We start from the raw sequence: 21,222 nt of genomic DNA, 5'->3' as shown, positions 1-21,222 counted from the left end.
GTGTTCTATACAGTATATATATATATAATATCCCCAGTACACTAGTGTTCTATACAGTATATATATTATAATATCCCCAGTACACTAGTGTTCTATACAGTATATATATATATATAATATCCCCAGTACACTAGTGTTCTATACAGTATATATATATAATATCCCCAGTACACTAGTGTTCTATACAGTATATATATATAATATCCCCAGTACACTAGTGTTCTATACAGATATATATATATAATATCCCCAGTACACTAGTGTTCTATACAGTATATATATATATAATATCCCCAGTACACTAGTGTTCTATACAGTATATATATATAATATCCCCAGTACACTAGTGTTCTATACAGTATATATATATATATAATATCCCCAGTACACTAGTGTTCTATACAGTATATATATATAATATCCCCAGTACACTAGTGTTCTATACAGTATATATATATATATAATATCCCCAGTACTCTAGTGTTCTATACAGTATATATATATATATATAATATCCCCAGTACACTAGTGTTCTATACAGTATATATATATATATAATATCCCCAGTACACTAGTGTTCTATACAGTATATATATATATAATATCCCCCAGTACACTAGTGTTCTATACAGTATATATATATAATATCCCCAGTACACTAGTGTTCTATACAGTATATATATATATAATATCCCCAGTACACTAGTGTTCTATACAGTATATATATATATAATATCCCCAGTACACTAGTGTTCTATACAGTATATATATATAATATCCCCAGTACACTAGTGTTCTATACAGTATATATATATAATATCCCCAGTACACTAGTGTTCTATACAGTATATATATATATATATATAATATCCCCAGTACACTAGTGTTCTATACAGTATATATATAATATCCCCAGTACACTAGTGTTCTATACAGTATATATATATATATAATATCCCCAGTACACTAGTGTTCTATACAGTATATATATATATATATATATAATATCCCCAGTACTCTAGTGTTCTATACAGTATATATATATATATATAATATCCCCAGTACTCTAGTGTTCTATACAGTATATATATATATATAATATCCCCAGTACACTAGTGTTCTATACAGTATATATATATATAATATCCCCAGTACACTAGTGTTCTATACAGTATATATATATAATATCCCCAGTACACTAGTGTTCTATACAGTATATATATATAATATCCCCAGTACACTAGTGTTCTATACAGTATATATATATATATATATATATATATATAATATCCCCAGTACACTAGTGTTCTATACAGTATATATATATAATATCCCCAGTACACTAGTGTTCTATACAGTATATATATATAATATCCCCAGTACACTAGTGTTCTATACAGTATATATATATAATATCCCCAGTACACTAGTGTTCTATACAGTATATATATATATAATATCCCCAGTACACTAGTGTTCTATACAGTATATATATATAATATCCCCAGTACACTAGTGTTCTATACAGTATATATATATAATATCCCCAGTACACTAGTGTTCTATACAGTATATATATATAATATCCCCAGTACACTAGTGTTCTATACAGTATATATATATAATATCCCCAGTACACTAGTGTTCTATACAGTATATATATATAATATCCCCAGTACACTAGTGTTCTATACAGTATATATATATATATATAATATCCCCAGTACACTAGTGTTCTATACAGTATATATATATATATAATATCCCCAGTACACTAGTGTTCTATACAGTATATATATATAATATCCCCAGTACACTAGTGTTCTATACAGTATATATATATAATATCCCCAGTACACTAGTGTTCTATACAGTGTATATATATATAATATCCCCAGTACACTAGTGTTCTATACAGTATATATATATATATAATATCCCCAGTACACTAGTGTTCTATACAGTATATATATATATAATATCCCCAGTACACTAGTGTTCTATACAGTATATATATATATAATATCCCCAGTACACTAGTGTTCTATACAGTATATATATATATATATAATATCCCCAGTACTCTAGTGTTCTATACAGTATATATATATATATATATAATATCCCCAGTACACTAGTGTTCTATACAGTATATATATATATATAATATCCCCAGTACACTAGTGTTCTATACAGTATATATATATATATATATATATAATATCCCCAGTACACTAGTGTTCTATACAGTATATATATATATATATATAATATCCCCAGTACACTAGTGTTCTATACAGTATATATATATATAATATCCCCAGTACACTAGTGTTCTATACAGTATATATATATAATATCCCCAGTACACTAGTGTTCTATACAGTATATATATATATATATATATATATATAATATCCCCAGTACACTAGTGTTCTATACAGTATATATATATAATATCCCCAGTACACTAGTGTTCTATACAGTATATATATATATATATATATATATATATATATATATATATATATATATCCCCAGTACACTAGTGTTCTATACAGTATATATATATATAATATCCCCAGTACACTAGTGTTCTATACAGTATATATATATATAATATCCCCAGTACACTAGTGTTCTATACAGTATATATATATATAATATCCCCAGTACACTAGTGTTCTATACAGTATATATATATAATATCCCCAGTACACTAGTGTTCTATACAGTATATATATATATAATATCCCCAGTACACTAGTGTTCTATACAGTATATATATATAATATCCCCAGTACACTAGTGTTCTATACAGTATATATATATATATATAATATCCCCAGTACACTAGTGTTCTATACAGTATATATATATATAATATCCCCAGTACACTAGTGTTCTATACAGTATATATATATATAATATCCCCAGTACACTAGTGTTTTATACAGTATATATATATATATATAATATCCCCAGTACACTAGTGTTCTATACAGTATATATATATAATATCCCCAGTACACTAGTGTTCTATACAGTATATATATATATAATATCCCCAGTACACTAGTGTTCTATACAGTGTATATATATATATATATAATATCCCCAGTACACTACTGTTCTATACAGTATATATATATAATATCCCCAGTACACTAGTGTTTTATACAGTATATATATATATATATATATAATATCCCCAGTACACTAGTGTTCTATACAGTATATATATATAATATCCCCAGTACACTAGTGTTCTATACAGTATATATATATATATATATATATATAATATCCCCAGTACACTAGTGTTCTATACAGTATATATATATATAATATCCCCAGTACACTAGTGTTCTATACAGTATATATATATATATAATATCCCCAGTACACTAGTGTTCTATACAGTATATATATATATAATATCCCCAGTACACTAGTGTTCTATACAGTGTATATATATATAATATCCCCAGTACACTAGTGTTCTATACAGTATATATATATATAATATCCCCAGTACACTAGTGTTCTATACAGTATATATATATATAATATCCCCAGTACACTAGTGTTCTATACAGTATATATATATATATATATAATATCCCCAGTACACTAGTGTTCTATACAGTATATATATATAATATCCCCAGTACACTAGTGTTCTATACAGTATATATATATATAATATCCCCAGTACACTAGTGTTCTATACAGTATATATATATATAATATCCCCAGTACACTAGTGTTCTATACAGTATATATATATATAATATCCCCAGTACACTAGTGTTCTATACAGTATATATATATATATATATATATATAATATCCCCCAGTACACTAGTGTTCTATACAGTATATATATAATATATATAATATCCCCAGTACACTAGTGTTCTATACAGTATATATATATATAATATCCCCAGTACACTAGTGTTCTATACAGTATATATATATAATATCCCCAGTACACTAGTGTTCTATACAGTATATATATATATAATATCCCCAGTACACTAGTGTTCTATACAGTATATATATATAATATCCCCAGTACACTAGTGTTCTATACAGTATATATATATAATATCCCCAGTACACTAGTGTTCTATACAGTATATATATATATAATATCCCCAGTACACTAGTGTTCTATACAGTATATATATATATATATATAATATCCCCAGTACACTAGTGTTCTATACAGTATATATATATATATATAATATCCCCCAGTACACTAGTGTTCTATACAGTATATATATATATATAATATCCCCAGTACACTAGTGTTCTATACAGTATATATATATATATATATATATAATATCCCCAGTACACTAGTGTTCTATACAGTGTATATATATATATATAATATCCCCAGTACACTAGTGTTCTATACAGTATATATATATATATAATATCCCCAGTACACTAGTGTTGTATACAGTATATATATATATAATATCCCCAGTACACTAGTGTTCTATACAGTATATATATATAATATCCCCAGTACACTAGTGTTGTATACAGAAGATTAGATACATATTCCCCCCCCCCCCCAGGACATTGGATACATTGTCTTTCTTGCCCCCGCAGATTTGTTCCAGAAGTTATTCCGACAAGACCTTCTTGTTGCCAGCCTATTCCGCAACTTTCTATTGGCCGAGAGGATTATGAGGTCGTATAACTGTACGCCGGTGAGCAGCCCCCGGTTGCCCCCTACGTTCATGCACGCCATGTGGTAAGTCATGCTCCGCCCATCTTATCCATATAGCAGAGCTGGGTGCCCCCTCCCCCCACAGATTACCGTCGCGGCTCCATTGATTTTTGATCATTTTTTCTTAGAAGTCTTAGAAGGAGATTTACCTTTAATCTTGGCAGGAGAAGCCCAATCCGCTCCCGCTCAGCGCTGCCCTAAATAGATGATCGGATCATAAGGCAGAACGCTGCTCCGCGTCCTCGTCCTCCCCCACAATGTCAGGATGATGACCCTCATTTATATAATACAGGGTGTAGCAGAGCTGGATGTGTCAGCTGTAAAGTTACTTTTCATGTTTGTCACAAATCATCGTGATCTAAAGAGGTTCATTTATACACAAGCAACTTCTATATAAGGATAAAGGGCAAAGTCATCTGTATATAGAGTCATCACCCGGTCAGAGAAAGGGCTATCAACTCCCGGAACAGAAACCGCACCCCTGATACTGGATACATTGTATATAGTGATGGGGGGTGAAGACTTTCTGGATACATTGTATATAGTGATGGGGGGTGAAGACTTTCTGGATACATTGTATATAGTGATGGGGTGAAGACTTTCTGGATACATTGTATATAGTGATGGGGGTTGAAGACTTTCTGGATACATTGTATATAGTGACCGGGGGTGAAGACTTTCTGGATACATTGTATATAGTGATGGGGGGTGAAGACTTTCTGGATACATTGTATATAGTGACCGGGGGTGAAGACTTTCTGGATACATTGTATATAGTGACCGGGGATTGAAGAATTTCTGGATACATTATATATAGTGATGGGGGTGAAGACTTTCTGGATACATTGTATATAGTGATGGGGGTGAAGACTTTCTGGATACATTGTATATAGTGACCGGGGGTGAAGACTTTCTGGATACATTGTATATAGTGATCGGGGGTGAAGACTTTCTGGATACATTGTATATAGTGATGGGGGTGAAGACTTTCTGGATACATTGTATATAGTGACAGGGGGGTGAAGACTTTCTGGATACATTGTATATAGTGATGGGGGTGAAGACTTTCTGGATACATTGTATATAGTGACCAGGGGTGAAGACTTTCTGGATACATTGTATATAGTGATGGGGGGGTGAAGACTTTCTGGATACATTGTATATAGTGATGGGGGGGTGAAGACTTTCTGGATACATTGTATATAGTGACCGGGGGTAAAGACTTTCTGGATACATTGTATATAGTGACCGGGAGTGAAGACTTTCTGGATACATTGTATATAGTGACTGGGAGTGAAGACTTTCTGGTTACATTGTATATAGTGATGGGGGGGGGTGAAGACTTTCTGGATACATTGTATATAGTGATGGGGGGTGAAGACTTTCTGGATACATTGTATATAGTGATGGGGGGGTGAAGACTTTCTGGATACATTGTATATAGTGATGGGGGGGTGAAGACTTTCTGGATACATTGTATATAGTGACGGGGGTGTGAAGACTTTCTGGATAAGTTGTATATAGTGACCGGGGGTGAAGACTTTCTGGATACATTGTATATAATGATGGGGGGTGAAGACTTTCTGGTTATATTGTATATAGTGATGGGGGTGAAGACTTTCTGGATACATTGTATATAGTGATGGGGGGTGAAGACTTTCTGGATACATTGTATATAGTGATGGGGGGTGAAGACTTTCTGGATACATTGTATATAGTGACCGGGGGGGTGAAGACTTTATGGATACATTGTATATAGTGACGGGGGGGTGAAGACTTTCTGGATACATTGTATATAATGATGGGGGGTGAAGACTTTCTGGTTATATTGTATATAGTGATGGGGGTGAAGACTTTCTGGATACATTGTATATAGTGATGGGGGGTGAAGACTTTCTGGATACATTGTATATAGTGATCGGGGGTGAAGACTTTCCGGATACATTGTATATAGTGACCGGGGGGGTGAAGACTTTCTGGATACATTGTATATAGTGACCGGGGGTGAAGACTTTCTGGATACATTGTATATAATGATGGGGGGTGAAGACTTTCTGGTTATATTGTATATAGTGATGGGGGTGAAGACTTTCTGAATACATTGTATATAGTGATGGGGGGGGTGAAGACTTTCTGGATACATTGTATATAGTGATCGGGGGTGAAGACTTTCTGGATACATTGTATATAGTGATCGGGGGTGAAGACTTTCTGGATACATTGTATATAGTGATGGGGGTTGAAGACTTTCTGGATACATTGTATATAGTGACCGGGGGTGAAGACTTTCTGGATACATTGTATATAGTGATGGGGGGTGAAGACTTTCTGGATACATTGTATATAGTGACCGGGGGTGAAGACTTTCTGGATACATTGTATATAGTGACCGGGGATTGAAGACTTTCTGGATACATTGTATATAGTGATCGGGGGTGAAGACTTTCTGGATACATTGTATATAGTGATGGGGGTGAAGACTTTCTGGATACATTGTATATAGTGACCGGGGGTGAAGACTTTCTGGATACATTGTATATAGTGACCAGGGGTGAAGACTTTCTGGATACATTGTATATAGTGATCGGGGGTGAAGACTTTCTGGATACATTGTATATAGTGATGGGGGTGAAGACTTTCTGGATACATTGTATATAGTGACAGGGGGTGAAGACTTTCTGGATACATTGTATATAGTGATGGGGGTGAAGACTTTCTGGATACATTGTATATAGTGACCAGGGGTGAAGACTTTCTGGATACATTGTATATAGTGACCGGGGAGTGAAGACTTTCTGGATACATTGTATATAGTGACCGGGGAGTGAAGACTTTCTGGATACATTGTATATAGTGATGGGGGGTGAAGACTTTCTGGATACATTGTATATAGTGATGGGGCGGGTAAATACTTTCTGGATACATTGTATATAGTGACGGGGGGTGAAGACTTTCTGGATACATTGTATATAGTGACCGGGGGTTGAAGACTTTCTGGATACATTGTATATAGTGACCGGGGAGTGAAGACTTTCTGGATACATTGTATATAGTGATGGGGGGTGAAGACTTTCTGGATACATTGTATATAGTGATGGGGGGTGAAGACTTTCTGGATACATTGTATATAGTGACTGGGGGTGAAGACTTTCTGGATACATTGTATATAGTGACCGGGGGTGAATACTTTCTGGATACATTGTATATAGTGATGGGGGGTGAAGACTTTCTGGATACATTGTATATAGTGATGGGGGGTGTAAATACTTTCTGGATACATTGTATATAGTGACGGGGGTGAAGACTTTCTGGTTATATTGTATATAGTGATGGGGGGTGAAGACTTTCTGGATACATTGTATATAGTGATGGGGGGTGAAGACTTTCTGGATACATTGTATATAGTGATGGGGGGTGAAGACTTTCTGGATACATTGTATATAGTGACCGGGGGGGGTGAAGACTTTATGGATACATTGTATATAGTGACGGGGGGGTGAAGACTTTCTGGATACGTTGTATATAGTGACGGGGGTGAAGACTTTCTGGATACATTGTATATAGTGACGGGGGGTGAAGACTTTCTGGATACATTGTATATAGTGACCGGGGGTGAAGACTTTCTGGATACATTGTATATAGTGACCGGGGGTGAAGACTTTCTGGATACATTGTATATAGTGACCGGGGGTGAAGACTTTCTGGATACATTGTATATAGTGACCGGGGGTGAAGACTTTCTGGATACATTGTATATAGTGACCGGGGTGAAGACTTTCTGGATACATTGTATATAGTGATGGGGGGGTGAAGACTTTCTAGATACATGGTATATAGTGACCGGGGGTGAAGACTTTCTGGATCCATTATATAGTGATGGGGGAGTGAAGACTTTCTGGATACATTGTATATAGTGACCGGGGGTGAAGACTTTCTGGATACAATGTATAGAGTGACCGGGGGTGAAGACTTTCTGGATACATTGTATATAGTGACCGGGGGGGGGGGAAACTTTCTGGATACATTGTATATAGTGATCGGGGGGAAGACTTTCTAGATACATTGTATATAGCGACCGGGGTGGAAGACTTTCTGGATACATTGTATATAGTGATGGGGGGGTGAAGACTTTCTGGATACATTGTATATAGTGATGGGGGGGTTGAAGACTTTCTGGATACATTGTATATAGTGACCGGGGAGTGAAGACTTTCTGGATACATTGTATATAGTGATGGGGGGTGAAGACTTTCTGGATACATTGTATATAGTGATGGGGGGTGAAGACTTTCTGGATACATTGTATATAGTGACTGGGGGTGAAGACTTTCTGGATACATTGTATATAGTGACCGGGGGTGAATACTTTCTGGATACATTGTATATAGTGATGGGGGGTGAAGACTTTCTGGATACATTGTATATAGTGACCGGGGGTGAAGACTTTCTGGATACATTGTATATAGTGACCGGGGGTGAAGACTTTCTGGATACATTGTATATAGTGACCGGGGTGAAGACTTTCTGGATACATTGTATATAGTGATGGGGGGGTGAAGACTTTCTAGATACATGGTATATAGTGACCGGGGGTGAAGACTTTCTGGATCCATTATATAGTGATGGGGGAGTGAAGACTTTCTGGATACATTGTATATAGTGACCGGGGGTGAAGACTTTCTGGATACAATGTATATAGTGACCGGGGGTGAAGACTTTCTGGATACATTGTATATAGTGACCGGGGGGGGGGGAAACTTTCTGGATACATTGTATATAGTGATCGGGGGGAAGACTTTCTAGATACATTGTATATAGCGACCGGGGTGGAAGACTTTCTGGATACATTGTATATAGTGATGGGGGGGTGAAGACTTTCTGGATACATTGTATATAGTGATGGGGGGGTTGAAGACTTTCTGGATACATTGTATATAGTGACCGGGGAGTGAAGACTTTCTGGATACATTGTATATAGTGATGGGGGGTGAAGACTTTCTGGATACATTGTATATAGTGATGGGGGGTGAAGACTTTCTGGATACATTGTATATAGTGACTGGGGGTGAAGACTTTCTGGATACATTGTATATAGTGACCGGGGGTGAATACTTTCTGGATACATTGTATATAGTGATGGGGGGTGAAGACTTTCTGGATACATTGTATATAGTGATGGGGGGGGTAAATACTTTCTGGATACATTGTATATAGTGACGGGGGGTGAAGACTTTCTGGATACATTGTATATAGTGACCGGGGGTGAAGACTTTCTGGATACATTGTATATAGTGACCGGGGGTGAAGACTTTCTGGATACATTGTATATAGTGACCGGGGATGAAGACTTTCTGGTTACATTGTATATAGTGATGGGGGGGGGTGAAGACTTTCTGGATACATTGTATATAGTGACCGGGGGTGAAGACTTTCTGGATACATTGTATATAATGATGGTGGGTGAAGACTTTCTGGATACATTGTATATAGTGATGGGGGGTGAAGACTTTCTGGATACATTGTATATAGTGATGGGGGGGTGAAGACTTTCTGGATACATTGTATATAGTGACCGGGGGTGAAGACTTTCTGGATACATTGTATATAGTGACTGGAGGTGAAGACTTTCTGGATACATTGTATATAGTGATGGGGGGGTGAAGACTTTCTGGATACATTGTATATAGTGACCGGGGGTGAAGACTTTCTGGTTACATTGTATATAGTGATGGGGGGGTGAAGACTTTCTGGATACATTGTATATAGTGACTGGGGGTGAAGTCTTTCTGGATACATTGTATATAGTGACCGGGGGTGAAGACTTTTTGGATACATTGTATATAGTGACCGGGGGTGAAGACTTTCTGGTTACATTGTATATAGTGATGGGGGGGGGTGAAGACTTTCTGGATACATTGTATATAGTGATGGGGGGTGAAGACTTTCTGGTTATATTGTATATAGTGACGGGGGGTGAAGACTTTCTGGATACATTGTATATAGTGATGGGGGGGTGAAGACTTTCTGGATACATTGTATATAGTGATGGGGGGTGAAGACTTTCTGGATACATTGTATATAGTGACTGGGGGTGAAGACTTTCTGGATACATTGTATATAGTGATGGGGGTGAAGAATTTCTGGATACATTGTATATAGTGACCGGGGGTGAAGACTTTCTGGATGCATTGTATATAGTGACCGGGGGGGGGGGGGTGAAGACTTTCTGGATACATTGTATATAGTGACAGGGGGTGAAGACTTTCTGGATACATTGTATATAGTGACCGGGGGTGAAAACTTTCTGGATACATTGTATATAGTGATGGGGGTGAAGACTTTCTGGATTCATTGTATATAGTGATGGGGTTGAAGACTTTCTGGATACATTGTATATAGTGATGGGGGTGAAGACTTTCTGGATACATTGTATATAGTGATGGGGGGGTGAAGACTTTCTGGATACGTTGTATATAGTGACGGGGGGTGAAGACTTTCTGAATACATTGTATATAGTGACCGGGGGTGAAGACTTTCTGGATACATTGTATATAGTGACCGGGGGTGAAGACTTTCTGGATTCATTGTATATAGTGATGGGGGGTGAAGACTTTCTGGATACATTGTATATAGTGATGGGGGGGTGAATACATTCTGGATACGTTGTATATAGTGACGGGGGGTGAAGACTTTCTGAATACATTGTATATAGTGACCGGGGGTGAAGACTTTCTGCATACATTGTATATAGTGACCGGGGGTGAAGACTTTCTGGATTCATTGTATATAGTGATCGGGGGTGAAGACTTTCTGGATACATTGTATATAGTGAGGGGGGGGTGAAGACTTTCTGGTTACATTGTATATAGTGACGGGGGGTGAAGACTTTCTGGATACATTGTATATAGTGACCGGGGGTTGAAGACTTTCTGGATACATTGTATATAGTGACCGGGGAGTGAAGACTTTCTGGATACATTGTATATAGTGATGGGGGGTGAAGACTTTCTGGATACATTGTATATAGTGATGGGGGGTGAAGACTTTCTGGATACATTGTATATAGTGACTGGGGGTGAAGACTTTCTGGATACATTGTATATAGTGACCGGGGGTGAATACTTTCTGGATACATTGTATATAGTGATGGGGGGTGAAGACTTTCTGGATACATTGTATATAGTGATGGGGGGTGTAAATACTTTCTGGATACATTGTATATAGTGACGGGGGTGAAGACTTTCTGGTTATATTGTATATAGTGATGGGGGGTGAAGACTTTCTGGATACATTGTATATAGTGATGGGGGGTGAAGACTTTCTGGATACATTGTATATAGTGATGGGGGGTGAAGACTTTCTGGATACATTGTATATAGTGACCGGGGGGGGTGAAGACTTTATGGATACATTGTATATAGTGACGGGGGGGTGAAGACTTTCTGGATACGTTGTATATAGTGACGGGGGTGAAGACTTTCTGGATACATTGTATATAGTGACGGGGGGTGAAGACTTTCTGGATACATTGTATATAGTGACCGGGGGTGAAGACTTTCTGGATACATTGTATATAGTGACCGGGGGTGAAGACTTTCTGGATACATTGTATATAGTGACCGGGGGTGAAGACTTTCTGGATACATTGTATATAGTGACCGGGGGTGAAGACTTTCTGGATACATTGTATATAGTGACCGGGGTGAAGACTTTCTGGATACATTGTATATAGTGATGGGGGGGTGAAGACTTTCTAGATACATGGTATATAGTGACCGGGGGTGAAGACTTTCTGGATCCATTATATAGTGATGGGGGAGTGAAGACTTTCTGGATACATTGTATATAGTGACCGGGGGTGAAGACTTTCTGGATACAATGTATAGAGTGACCGGGGGTGAAGACTTTCTGGATACATTGTATATAGTGACCGGGGGGGGGGGAAACTTTCTGGATACATTGTATATAGTGATCGGGGGGAAGACTTTCTAGATACATTGTATATAGCGACCGGGGTGGAAGACTTTCTGGATACATTGTATATAGTGATGGGGGGGTGAAGACTTTCTGGATACATTGTATATAGTGATGGGGGGGTTGAAGACTTTCTGGATACATTGTATATAGTGACCGGGGAGTGAAGACTTTCTGGATACATTGTATATAGTGATGGGGGGTGAAGACTTTCTGGATACATTGTATATAGTGATGGGGGGTGAAGACTTTCTGGATACATTGTATATAGTGACTGGGGGTGAAGACTTTCTGGATACATTGTATATAGTGACCGGGGGTGAATACTTTCTGGATACATTGTATATAGTGATGGGGGGTGAAGACTTTCTGGATACATTGTATATAGTGACCGGGGGTGAAGACTTTCTGGATACATTGTATATAGTGACCGGGGGTGAAGACTTTCTGGATACATTGTATATAGTGACCGGGGTGAAGACTTTCTGGATACATTGTATATAGTGATGGGGGGGTGAAGACTTTCTAGATACATGGTATATAGTGACCGGGGGTGAAGACTTTCTGGATCCATTATATAGTGATGGGGGAGTGAAGACTTTCTGGATACATTGTATATAGTGACCGGGGGTGAAGACTTTCTGGATACAATGTATATAGTGACCGGGGGTGAAGACTTTCTGGATACATTGTATATAGTGACCGGGGGGGGGGGAAACTTTCTGGATACATTGTATATAGTGATCGGGGGGAAGACTTTCTAGATACATTGTATATAGCGACCGGGGTGGAAGACTTTCTGGATACATTGTATATAGTGATGGGGGGGTGAAGACTTTCTGGATACATTGTATATAGTGATGGGGGGGTTGAAGACTTTCTGGATACATTGTATATAGTGACCGGGGAGTGAAGACTTTCTGGATACATTGTATATAGTGATGGGGGGTGAAGACTTTCTGGATACATTGTATATAGTGATGGGGGGTGAAGACTTTCTGGATACATTGTATATAGTGACTGGGGGTGAAGACTTTCTGGATACATTGTATATAGTGACCGGGGGTGAATACTTTCTGGATACATTGTATATAGTGATGGGGGGTGAAGACTTTCTGGATACATTGTATATAGTGATGGGGGGGGTAAATACTTTCTGGATACATTGTATATAGTGACGGGGGGTGAAGACTTTCTGGATACATTGTATATAGTGACCGGGGGTGAAGACTTTCTGGATACATTGTATATAGTGACCGGGGGTGAAGACTTTCTGGATACATTGTATATAGTGACCGGGGATGAAGACTTTCTGGTTACATTGTATATAGTGATGGGGGGGGGTGAAGACTTTCTGGATACATTGTATATAGTGACCGGGGGTGAAGACTTTCTGGATACATTGTATATAATGATGGTGGGTGAAGACTTTCTGGATACATTGTATATAGTGATGGGGGGTGAAGACTTTCTGGATACATTGTATATAGTGATGGGGGGGTGAAGACTTTCTGGATACATTGTATATAGTGACCGGGGGTGAAGACTTTCTGGATACATTGTATATAGTGACTGGAGGTGAAGACTTTCTGGATACATTGTATATAGTGATGGGGGGGTGAAGACTTTCTGGATACATTGTATATAGTGACCGGGGGTGAAGACTTTCTGGTTACATTGTATATAGTGATGGGGGGGTGAAGACTTTCTGGATACATTGTATATAGTGACTGGGGGTGAAGTCTTTCTGGATACATTGTATATAGTGACCGGGGGTGAAGACTTTTTGGATACATTGTATATAGTGACCGGGGGTGAAGACTTTCTGGTTACATTGTATATAGTGATGGGGGGGGGTGAAGACTTTCTGGATACATTGTATATAGTGATGGGGGGTGAAGACTTTCTGGTTATATTGTATATAGTGACGGGGGGTGAAGACTTTCTGGATACATTGTATATAGTGATGGGGGGGTGAAGACTTTCTGGATACATTGTATATAGTGATGGGGGGTGAAGACTTTCTGGATACATTGTATATAGTGACTGGGGGTGAAGACTTTCTGGATACATTGTATATAGTGATGGGGGTGAAGAATTTCTGGATACATTGTATATAGTGACCGGGGGTGAAGACTTTCTGGATGCATTGTATATAGTGACCGGGGGGGGGGGGGTGAAGACTTTCTGGATACATTGTATATAGTGACAGGGGGTGAAGACTTTCTGGATACATTGTATATAGTGACCGGGGGTGAAAACTTTCTGGATACATTGTATATAGTGATGGGGGTGAAGACTTTCTGGATTCATTGTATATAGTGATGGGGTTGAAGACTTTCTGGATACATTGTATATAGTGATGGGGGTGAAGACTTTCTGGATACATTGTATATAGTGATGGGGGGGTGAAGACTTTCTGGATACGTTGTATATAGTGACGGGGGGTGAAGACTTTCTGAATACATTGTATATAGTGACCGGGGGTGAAGACTTTCTGGATACATTGTATATAGTGACCGGGGGTGAAGACTTTCTGGATTCATTGTATATAGTGATGGGGGGTGAAGACTTTCTGGATACATTGTATATAGTGATGGGGGGGTGAATACATTCTGGATACGTTGTATATAGTGACGGGGGGTGAAGACTTTCTGAATACATTGTATATAGTGACCGGGGGTGAAGACTTTCTGCATACATTGTATATAGTGACCGGGGGTGAAGACTTTCTGGATTCATTGTATATAGTGATCGGGGGTGAAGACTTTCTGGATACATTGTATATAGTGAGGGGGGGGGTGAAGACTTTCTGGTTACATTGTATATAGTGATGGGGTGAAGACTTTCTGGATACATTGTATATAGTGATGGGGGTGAAGACTTTCTGGATACATTGTATATAGTGACCGGGGGTGAAGACTTTCTGGATACATTGTATATAGTGACCGGGGGGGGGTGAAGAATTTCTGGATACATTGTATATAGTGACCGGGGGTGAAGACTTTCTGGATGCATTGTATATAGTGACGGGGGGGGGGTGAAGACTTTCTGGATACATTGTATATAGTGACAGGGGGTGAAGACTTTCTGGATACATTGTATATAGTGACCGGGGGTGAAAACTTTCTGGATACATTGTATATAGTGACCGGGGTGAAGACTTTCTGGATTCATTGTATATAGTGATCAGGGGTGAAGACTTTCTGGATACATTGTATATAGTGACCGGGGGTGAAGACTTTCTGGATATGTTGTATATAGCGACGGGGGGTGAAGACTTTCTGAATACATTGTATATAGTGACCGGGGTTGAAGACTTTCTGGATACATTGTATATAGTTACCGGGGGTGAAGACTTTCTGGATACATTGTATATAGTGACCGGGGGTGAAGACTTTCTGGATTCATTGTATATAGTGATGGGGATGAAGACTTTCTGGATACATTGTATATAGTGATGGGGGGGGTGAAGACTTTCTGGATACATTGTATATAGTGACCGGGGGTGAAGACTTTCTGGATACATTGTATATAGTGATGGGGGGTGAAGACTTTCTGGATACATTGTATATAGTGACCGGGGGTGAAGTCTTTCTGGATACATTGTATATAGTGACCGGGGGTGAAGACTTTCTGGATACATTGTATATAGTGATGGGGGGGTGAAGACTTTCTGGATACATCGTATATAGTGATAGGGGGTGAAGACTTTCTGGATACATTGTATATAGTGACCGGGGTGAAGACTTTCTGGATACATTGTATATAGTGATGGGGGGTGAAGACTTTCTGGATACATTGTATATAGTGACCGGGGGTGAAGTCTTTCTGGATACATTGTATATAGTGACCGAGGGTGAATACTTTCTGGATACATTGTATATAGTGACCTGGAGGGAGGTGAAGACTTTCTGGATACATTGTATATAGTGATGGGGGGTGAAGACTTTCTGGATACATTGTATATAGTGATGGGGGGATGAAGACTTTCTGGATACATTGTATATAGTGACCGGGGGTGAAGACTTTCTGGATACATTGTATATAGTGATGGGGGGGTGAAGACTTTCTGGATACATTGTATATATTGATGGGGGGTGAAGACTTTCTGGATACATTGTATATAGTGATGGGGGGATGAAGACTTTCTGGATACATTGTATATAGTGATGGGGGGATGAAGACTTTCTGGATACATTGTATATAGTGACCGGGGGTGAAGACTTTCTGGATACATTGTATATAGTGATGGGGGGGTGAAGACTTTCTGGATACATTGTATATAGTGATCGGGGGTGAAGACTTTCTGGATACATTGTATATAGTGATGGGGGGTGAAGACTTTCTGGATACATTGTATATAGTGATGGGGGGTGAAGACTTTCTGGATACATTGTATATAGTGATGGGGGGTGAAGACTTTCTGGATACATTGTATATAGTGATCGGGGGTGAAGACTTTCTGGATACATTGTATATAGTGATCGGGGGTGAAGACTTTCTGGATACGTTGTATATAGTGATCGGGGGTGAAGACTTTCTGGATACATTGTATATAGTGATGGGGGTGAAGACTTTCTGGATACATTGTATATAGTGATCGGGGGGTGAAGACTTTCTGGATACATTGTATAAAGTGACAGGAGGTGAAGACTTTCTGGATACATTGTATATAGTGATGGGGGGTGAAGACTTTCTGGATACATTGTATATAGTGACCGGGGGTGAAGACTTTCTGGATACATTGTATATAGTGACCGGGGGTGAAGACTTTCTGGATACATTGTATATAGTGATCGGGGGGTGAAGACTTTCTGGATACATTGTATATAGTGATGGGGGTGAAGACTTTCTGGATACATTGTGTATAGTGATGGGGGTGAAGACTTTCTGGATACATTGTATATAGTGATCGGGGGGTGAAGACTTTCTGGATACGTTGTTTATAGTGACCGGGGGTGAAGACTTTCTGGATACATTGTATATAGTGATGGGGGTGAAGACTTTCTGGATACATTGTATATAGTGATGGGGGTGAAGACTTTCTGGATACATTGTATATAGTGACCGGGGGTGAAGACTTTCTGGATACAATGTATATAGTGACCGGGGGGTGAAGACTTTCTGGATACGTTGTATATAGTGACCGGGGGGGTGAAGACTTTCTGGATACGTTGTATATAGTGACCGGGGGTGAAGACTTTCTGGATACATTGTATAGTGATCGGGGGTGAAGACTTTCTGGATACATTGTATATAGTGATGGGGGGTGAAGACTTTCTGGATACATTGTATATAGTGATGGGGGGTGAAGACTTTCTGGATACATTGTATATAGTGATGGGGGGTGAAGACTTTCTGGATACGTTGTATATAGTGACCGGGGATGAAGACTTTCTGGATACATTGTATATAGTGATCGGGGGGTGAAGACTTTCTGGATACATTGTATATAGTGACCGGGGGGGGAAGACTTTCTGGATACATTGTATATAGTGATCGGGGGTGAAGACTTTCTGTATACATTGTATATAGTGACGGGGGGGTGAAGACTTTCTGGATACATTGTATATAGTGACCGGGGTGAAGACTTTCTGGATACATTGTATATAGTGATGGGGGTGAAGACTTTCTGGATACATTGTATATAGTGATGGGGGTGAAGACTTTCTGGATACATTGTATATAGTGACGGGGGGTGAAGACTTTCTGGATACATTGTATATAGTGACCGGGGGTGAAGACTTTCTGGATACATTGTATATAGTGATGGGGGTGAAGACTTTCTGGATACATTGTATATAGTGATGGGGGTGAAGACTTTCTGGATACATTGTATATAGTGATCGGGGGTGAAGACTTTCTGGATACATTGTATATAGTGACCGGGGGTGAAGACTTTCTGGATACATTGTATATAGTGATGGGGGTGAAGACTTTCTGGATACATTGTATATAGTGATGGGGGTGAAGACTTTCTGGATACATTGTATATAGTGACCGGGGGTGAAGACTTTCTGGATACATTGTATATAGTGATGGGGGGGGTGAAGACTTTCTGGATACATTGTATATAGTGACGGGGGGGTGAAGACTTTCTGGATACATTGTATATAGTGACCGGGGGTGAAGACTTTCTGGATACATTGTATATAGTGATGGGGGTGAAGACTTTCTGGATACATTGTATATAGTGATGGGGGTGAAGACTTTCTGGATACATTGTATATAGTGATCGGAGGTGAAGACTTTCTGGATACATTGTATATAGTGACGGGGGGTGAAGACTTTCTGGATACATTGTATATAGTGATCGGAGGTGAAGACTTTCTGGATACATTGTATATAGTGATGGGGGGGGGTGAAGACTTTCTGGATACATTGTATATAGTGATGGGGGGGGGTGAAGACTTTCTGGATACATTGTATATAGTGATGGGGGTGAAGACTTTCTGGATACATTGTATATAGTGATGGGGATGGAGGTCAGAGGTCGCGGATGTAGTTAATTCTTTTGTCCTGTATATCTCGTGTTCTTCCTGTCATGTGGGGTTTGGCTCCACACTTACACTCAGGTGACATATGGGGGCGCTCTGCCCGTGATCGGCAGTTTCTCCTTGTTGTCCTGATCCTGTTCTCTCCCCGCAGGCAGGCCTGGGACCTCGCAGTGGACATTTGTCTCTCCCAGTTGCCCACCATCATTGATGAGGGGACGGCGTTCCGGGTAAGTGATCATCTGTATGTTGTATAGAGAGGTGACGCCCGGGTCCTGCGGGGTGACGCCCGGGTCCTGCGGGGTGACGCCCGGGTCCTGCGGGGTGACGCCCGGGTCCTGCGGGGTGACGCCCGGGTCCTGCGGGGTGACGCCCGGGTCCTGCGGGGTGACGCCCGGGTCCTGCGGGGTGACGCCCGGGTCCTGCGGGGTGACGCCCGGGTCCTGCGGGGTGACGCCCGGGTCCTGCGGGGTGACGCCCGGGTCCTGCGGGGTGACGCCCGGGTCCTGCGGGGTGACGTCCGGGTCCTGTGGGGTGACGCCTGGGTCCTGCGGGGTGACGCCCGTGACTTGTGGGGTGACGCCCGAGTCCTGTGATGACACCCGTCCTCCTCTCCCCACAGCACAGCCCTTTCTTTGCTGAGCAACTGACGGCGTTCCAGGTCTGGTTGACTATGGGCGTAGAGAACAGGAACCCCCCGGAGCAGCTGCCCATTGTTCTACAGGTGAGGAGACCCTGCGCACCAATATTGTCATCACTTACCTATCTACATAATATATAAGGACACTGTCATATATCATATACCTCACCTAGATAATATATAAGGGCACTGTCATATATCATATACCTATCTACATAATATATAAGGACACTGTCATATATCATATACCTCACCTAGATAATATATAAGGACACTGTCATATATCACATACATCACCTAGAAAATATATAAGGACACTGTCATATATCACATACCTCACCTAGATAATATATAAGGACACTGTCATATATCACATACCTCACCTAGATAATATATAAGGGCACTGTCATATATCATATACCTCACCTAGATAATATATAAGGACACTGTCATATATCATATACCTATCTACATAATATATAAGGGCACTGTCATATATCACATACCTCACCTAGATAATATATGAGGACACTGTCATATATCATATACCTCACCTAGATTATATATAAGGACACTGTCATATATCATATACCTCACCTAGATAATATATAAGGACACTGTCATATATCATATACCTCACCTAGATAATATATAAGGGCACTGTCATATATCACATACCTCACCTAGATAATATATAAGGACACTGTCATATATCACATACCTCACCTAGATAATATATAAGGACACTGTCATATATCATATACCTCACCTAGATAATATATAAGGGCACTGTCATATATCACATACCTCACCTAGATTATATATAAGGACACTGTCATATATCACATACCTCACCTAGATTATATATAAGGACACTGTCATATATCATATACCTCACCTAGATAATATATAAGGGCACTGTCATATATCATATACCTCACCTAGATAATATATAAGGACACTGTCATATATTATATACCTCACCTAGATAATATATAAGGAAACTGTTATATATCACATACCTCACCTAGATAATATATAAGGACACTGTCATATATCATATACCTATCTACATAATATATAAGGGCACTGTCATATATCATATGCCTATATACATAATATATAAGGGCACTGTCATATATCATATACCTATCTACATAATATATAAGGGCACTGTCATATATCATATGCCTATCTACATAATATATAAGGACACTGTCATATATCACATACCTCACCTAGATAATATATAAGGACACTGTCATATATCACATACCTCACCTAGATAATATATAAGGACACTGTCATATATCACATACCTCACCTAGATAATATATAAGGACACTGTCATATATCAT

At 39.1% G+C, this 21,222-nt stretch overlaps 1 long non-coding RNA gene across 1 annotated transcript; it reads left to right on the top strand.

Moving 5' to 3' along the window:
• The first annotated feature begins 4,636 nt into the window (after window positions 1–4,636).
• LOC130312781 (uncharacterized) lies at window positions 4,637–19,950 on the top strand. Its single transcript, XR_008860864.1, has 3 exons — window positions 4,637–4,777; window positions 19,379–19,454; window positions 19,847–19,950. It is a non-coding gene; the product is annotated as an uncharacterized LOC130312781 (long non-coding RNA).
• The last annotated feature ends 1,272 nt before the right edge of the window (window positions 19,951–21,222 follow it).

This window comes from Hyla sarda, unplaced genomic scaffold, assembly GCF_029499605.1.
Source record: "Hyla sarda isolate aHylSar1 unplaced genomic scaffold, aHylSar1.hap1 scaffold_1728, whole genome shotgun sequence".
In the NCBI taxonomy this organism is placed as follows: domain Eukaryota; kingdom Metazoa; phylum Chordata; class Amphibia; order Anura; family Hylidae; genus Hyla; species Hyla sarda.
Note: the sequence above shows the minus strand (reverse complement) of the source record. Positions and strands in the feature narration are given on the sequence as shown.